Below are 6,000 nucleotides of genomic sequence, written 5' to 3' on the forward strand. Positions count from 1 at the left end.
TATTATTAACAAAAATAATTTTACATTAGATAAATTCAGAAGCCTTTCCAGATCTAACTTAATTTAGGGTTTTAATTAACTCCATTCTTTTATTAATTAATTTAGTTTAAAGTTATACCAATATCTTTTTGGACGTGGATTATGGCAATTGATTTAACAAATTTAGTGTTAATAAAAAAACTTAATGCATATAATTTTTAAATGATTTTAAATATATTTATAATTTATATAAATTGATTAATTAATTTAATTAAAGATTATTTTTATTTTTTCTTTTCTTGAATCTAATTTTATTGATAAAGATTACATGTTTTTAAGATAATTTAAATTTAGTAACCTATTTATAATGTATAATTTGAATTTTATCCGAATCTAATAGGACATATATTAGTACAAGACTTCGTTAGAATATTATAAAAAAAATATTATCTTTTTATTAATATGAAAATATAATTTTATTTGATTTTAAGAATGAGTCTATCAAATTAAAATTTTATATTTTTTTAATCATCTACGATAATATGCATGGATTTTTAATTTTTATATTAAATTTAAATATTTATATTATATTTTTAAAATAATTTTATATTATAATCTTATTCGAATTTAAAATAGGACATATAATTAGTATAATTTTATATTATATTAATATAATTATTTTATTATTCTAATTCAATCTACATCATAAATTAAAATTAATTAAAAATTAAAACAAGTTGGTTTACATTGGAATCCCTTTACTTACTCATTACTTCATTTGATTTTGCGGTGTACGATACATGAATGATATAGAAAATCAAGCCTCAAACTTTGAAAAAGCTAACGACTTGCTTCCTTCCAAAGCTTGTTGATCTTTCTTTTCCGTTTCTTTCCACGGCCAAACACACGCCTCATTGCTCCCGGGAAGGCCTAGGAAACTTTGTGACAAAAAAGAGGTGACTTTTATGCCCAGTTATTGATCGAAAGAGAAGACTTCCCCATCTCGGATTGTTGTTAGAAAAAGTTTTTTTTTCCTTCTAATTTGGGTTCGAGGAAGATGAAGGAAAAGTTTTGGTTTTCGATTTGCGCGTGGGTTTTGTTGTCGGGGACTTGTTTGGGGAGGTTTGTAGGAGAAGAACAGCTTGAAAGTGACTTCGCCTGAGTCGATCAAAGGGGTTTACGAGTGTGCGATTGGGAATTTTGGGGTTCCTCAGTACGGCGGAACCTTGATCGGAACCGTTGTTTATCCTAAAGCCAATCAAGGCGCTTGCAAGCCCTTTGATGATTTCGACATCTCCTTCAAGTCAAAGCCTGGTGGACTTCCCACTTTTCTCCTTGTTGATCGTGGAGGTACGCCTTTTATATCTATGGTTATCCAATTTTGGAAGTATTCTATTATACTGGTCTTTTTCTTTCTATTTTTGTAATTATGACATTGTTAATTAAGTCGAATTTCGGTTATGTTTTAGTAGTTTTTACACTATTTTAAATCATGCTGGCAGTTGTTAAATTAAGTATTGCCTAAATGTATTGATTTAAGGGTTTATTTTACCTGCTTTATCATCTTTAACTTTGCTGTTGTGGCAGATTGTTTCTTCACCTTGAAGGCATGGAATGCTCAGAAAGCTGGAGCTGCTGCTATTCTTGTTGCTGACAACAAGAATGAACCCTTGATTACCATGGATACCCCTGAAGAAGAGAACGCTAATGCCGAATACCTCCAGAACATCACCATTCCATCAGCCCTCATTAGTAAATCACTTGGGGACAGCCTCAAGAAGGCCATTGGCGGTGAGGAAATGGTTAATATGAATCTCGATTGGCGAGAGTCTCTTCCTCATCCCGATCAGCGAGTCGAGTACGAGTTCTGGACGAACAGCAATGATGAGTGTGGGCCAAAGTGTGACAGTCAGATCGAATTTGTCAAGAACTTCAAAGGAGCTGCTCAAATACTTGAGCAGAAAGGCTTCACTCTGTTTACCCCACATTATATAACTTGGTATTGCCCCGAAGCTTTTATTTTGAGTAAACAGTGCAAGTCGCAGTGTATCAATCATGGTAGATACTGTGCTCCGGATCCTGAGCAAGACTTCAGTAAAGGTTATGATGGTAAAGATGTGGTGGTTCAAAATCTTCGTCAAGTTTGCCTTTTCAAAGTTGCTAATGAAAGTGGAAGGCCATGGCTTTGGTGGGATTATGTTACTGACTTTGCTATCCGCTGCCCGATGAAGGACCTTAAGTATAACAAAGAGTGTGCAGATAGAATTATCCGATCCACTGGTAGGTTAATGCTTGATACATAATGCTCTTTATCATATACGATTCTTAAAATGTGCCATTCACATATTGCTGCTGTTATACTGTTCGAGTTTTGATTGATTTTATTTATTTGAAAATGGAGCATAAGAACATTGAATTGGTCTCCTTTTTGGTTGGGATAAGCAATTAGTAGTTTTTTCTTGTAGTTGATTACACATAACAGTCTCTCCTCTATGTTCACTAAAATTAATGAAAATGGATTATTTGTTGCAGTACTAATGAATTTATATACTTACAATTTATATATAAATTGTATGAAATGTTGATTAGAGATTACTTGAGTCATCTGTTACGTATGGATAAAAAGCAAGTTTATATCTTTACATCCGGCAGGTGTACTTATGTATTTGTCTTTAATTCTCTGCTTTATAGGTGTTGATCTCGATAAAGTCGACAAATGTATTGGTGACACTGAGGCTGATGTGGAAACCCGGTTCTGAAAGCTGAGCAAGATGCACAGGTCAGCCAATTCTTGATATTCCTGCAACCCAATCATTGTCATATCTTGTCATCGAGGTTCTCATTTATGCTGTAATTCTTATTATAGATCGGAAAAGGCTCCCGTGGAGATGTAACCATACTGCCAACTCTTGTGATAAATAACAGACAGTATAGAGGTTCGAATCAGAATTTACCGTCATTACTGGCAATCTGATTGTTTGAATTAACCTTTTTTAATAATATCTCTTCTGATGGATTTAGGGAAGTTGGACAGAGGAGCCGTTCTCAAGGCAATTTGTGCAGGTTTTCAAGAGACCACAGAGCCAGCAGTTTGTTTAACTGAAGGTTATCATCTGCTACTCTTAATTTAGAGGCATTTTCTTCTTGGGGTTTGCATTGAAACATATAAGTTTTCTGGCATTAACCATCACCATTTTATCCCATGCTATTTAAGTTATAATTTTTATTTTTTGGGTAGTGATTATCATTGCGATGATATTCGTTATTTCAATATAAGTTGTCCTTGGCAGATATAGAAACTAATGAGTGCTTAAAAACAATGGTGGTTGCTGGCAGGACAAGATTGCTAACCTTACCGCATGCAGGGTATGTATGTTACCGAATTTTTTGTAGGTCAGCTATGTGTTCAATTGAGCCTTTTTTCTGATGCCCCCTTTTTACTTGTAGGATACCTTCCGGGAAGAGTGTGCGAGTGCCCAACAGTCAACAGTGTGAAGTTTACTGGAGATGGTTATACACATTGTGAAGGTAATATTTTCATGGAAAATATCAGTCTTCATACCTGAGGTTATAATCAATGCTAAAAATGAAATTCGCATTTTACAACTCTTGTATGCTTGGTTCTATCTGCTTTTCTGATTAACAGCTTCTGCGGGTTTACGTTGTGAATTCTACAATGGAGGATGTTGGAGAGAAACACGGGAAGGAAGGACTACTCTGCTTGTATAGTGAGTGCCTGTGTCTATCTCTTCTATTGTTTTTCTTTATCTCTCGATCATTTTCCGGGTTTCTTAGTTATTTCGTTCTGGAATGGAATGTTCAGGATGACCATTCACATGTTGCAAGTGCCCACATGGATTCAGGGGTGATGGCGTCAAGAGCTGTGAAGGTACTAGGATATTTCTACATGGTTTCTTCATATAATATCATCAAGTCATTCTCGACACTGGAAGTAGATGGCTCATTGAGATTTTTGCTTTCTACTTTTAGTCAGTCAGTTTATTTAACATTATGCTCAGTATTTTTGACTAATCTGTCGAACACTTGTGAATGCTTAGCTGCTATTTCTACCATCACATTGTGTTTTACTTGGACACCATTTCGCTGTGGTATTTTAGTTTCAATTTGTGCTCTAGGAATCTGAAATGCCTCGGTAGGAGTTCGTAAAATCTTGTATCACTTCTAGAGATTTGACTTAGGAGGAACTTTAGTAAAAGCTGAAGTTTTGATGCCTTTTATAGGAAAGGGATGAGTGGAGGTTTTGGCAAGCGTGTAATATACGGATGCTTTTAGCCATCTGATATATTTGTTGGGGCAAAACTTTTAACTCAGAAGTGCTCCCTGTTACAGCTGCGTTGAATAAGTGTTTAAGCTTTATATCATTTTTATCTGGGTTGGTGAACCATTTCTTACACTGGACTGTTTCCCAGATGTTGATGAGTGCAAGGAGAAGCTGGCCTGCCAATGTCCTGGGTGCAAATGCAAAAATATCTGGGGTGGTTATGAGTGCAGCTGTGTGGTGGTTCGTTGTACATGCGAGAGCATGACATGTGTATCGGTGAGTACCTTCGAGGCCTGCTTTGATAGACACCATTTCCTTTTTCCATTTTTCACTTTGTAGAATAGTCCGTTTTAGATGCAAATCTTTTCATATAATGTGGTAGGGCATGCTCGGTAACAAGTATAAGATTAAGCTGATTGTCCATTGAATTGCTTGATTTGGAGATTTTCGACATATCGACATGATTTTGATTTTATATTCGGATCATAACACCTCTCTATTACGATGTTTGTTTTCAGGTAAGAACGTTAGCACAGAGTTAAGCTGGGGGTCCGTTTGGGTAATAATTCTTGGATTAATTGCCGCTGGAGGTGCAGGATATGCCATTTATAAATACAGAATCCGGGTAAGATTGTTGTTGTGCTAATATCTGATGCTTCCTTCTATCTATTCCCCCGTAGACTACAAGATCACATTTTAGAACCGTTGATGTATTATTGATGAGAGTCATCACTTGGTTGATTTAGACATGAGCAGAACTTCATAACATAAAGGGTACACATGAAATAATGTATCAGTTTTATCAATTAGAACCCATTTTTGAACTGAAATAATAGTTGGACTAGCACTTCTAACATTGTTGTTAACTACATCGCTTGGACTTGGATGTGTTGGACACAAGCGTGTTTGACACGGACCACAGTTTATATTTTTCATATATTTGGAGGGTTATATTCTCCTATAGGTTCGTGTATTTTTCTAGGAACAATGGTGGAACTGACTTCCATTTACTGTTGAACTTGATGCAGAGATACATGGATTCAGAGATTCGGGCTATAATGGCACAATACATGCCATTGGATAATCAACCTGATAACGTTCATCATCCAGATATCTAAAACCAGCGCAAGGAACATGCTTCCAAAAGCCTTAGGGCTAGTTGGCTGCCTATCTTCCCTCTTCTTGTTGGGTTCTACATTACTAGGTTTAACATTTATCAGTCAGTTACTCCCAACTCTTTTAGCTTTTGACATTGTAACACTAAATAATTAAGGTAATGCACATAATTCCAGGTTCACGTGAAATTTTTCTAATTATGAAGGGCAATACATCAATTGTTTTTGCTTTTACATTTATGATTTGTTTGATGATGTTTTTATCACTCTGCATCTTCCATATCAGGCTTCTAAGTTGATTTAAAACATTATGCATGTAATTGCTGAAAAAACAGAGCAAACACATCAGTTTTCTGTACCAGGTTTTAAGCCGGGCTTGTCATTTGGTAGAAGCTTGTATGTGTAGAATGCCACCACCGCACCACTGCACATGAAAGCAAGATTTCAGAGAAGCTGGACTTCGGATACTGGAATAAAAAGAAAAAAAAAGTCCCTTGCAAACTAAAGTTTAGCTAGGAATCCAAATAAAAAAACAATGGAATTGCATCATGTATCTCACAGGAGTTCATGCCAAGAACATTAAAACAATTGCAGGTAAAACTTAAAATTTTCATGCAACAGTCT

At 35.4% G+C, this 6,000-nt stretch overlaps 1 pseudogene; it reads left to right on the forward strand.

Annotated features, from left to right (window-relative positions):
• The first annotated feature begins 1,022 nt into the window (after positions 1-1,022).
• LOC120208685 lies at positions 1,023-5,422 on the forward strand (annotated as a pseudogene).
• The last annotated feature ends 578 nt before the right edge of the window (positions 5,423-6,000 follow it).

The sequence above is a fragment of the Hibiscus syriacus genome, unplaced genomic scaffold, assembly GCF_006381635.1.
Source record: "Hibiscus syriacus cultivar Baekdansim isolate YM2019G1 unplaced genomic scaffold, ASM638163v2 tig00016879_pilon, whole genome shotgun sequence".
Taxonomy (NCBI): domain Eukaryota; kingdom Viridiplantae; phylum Streptophyta; class Magnoliopsida; order Malvales; family Malvaceae; genus Hibiscus; species Hibiscus syriacus.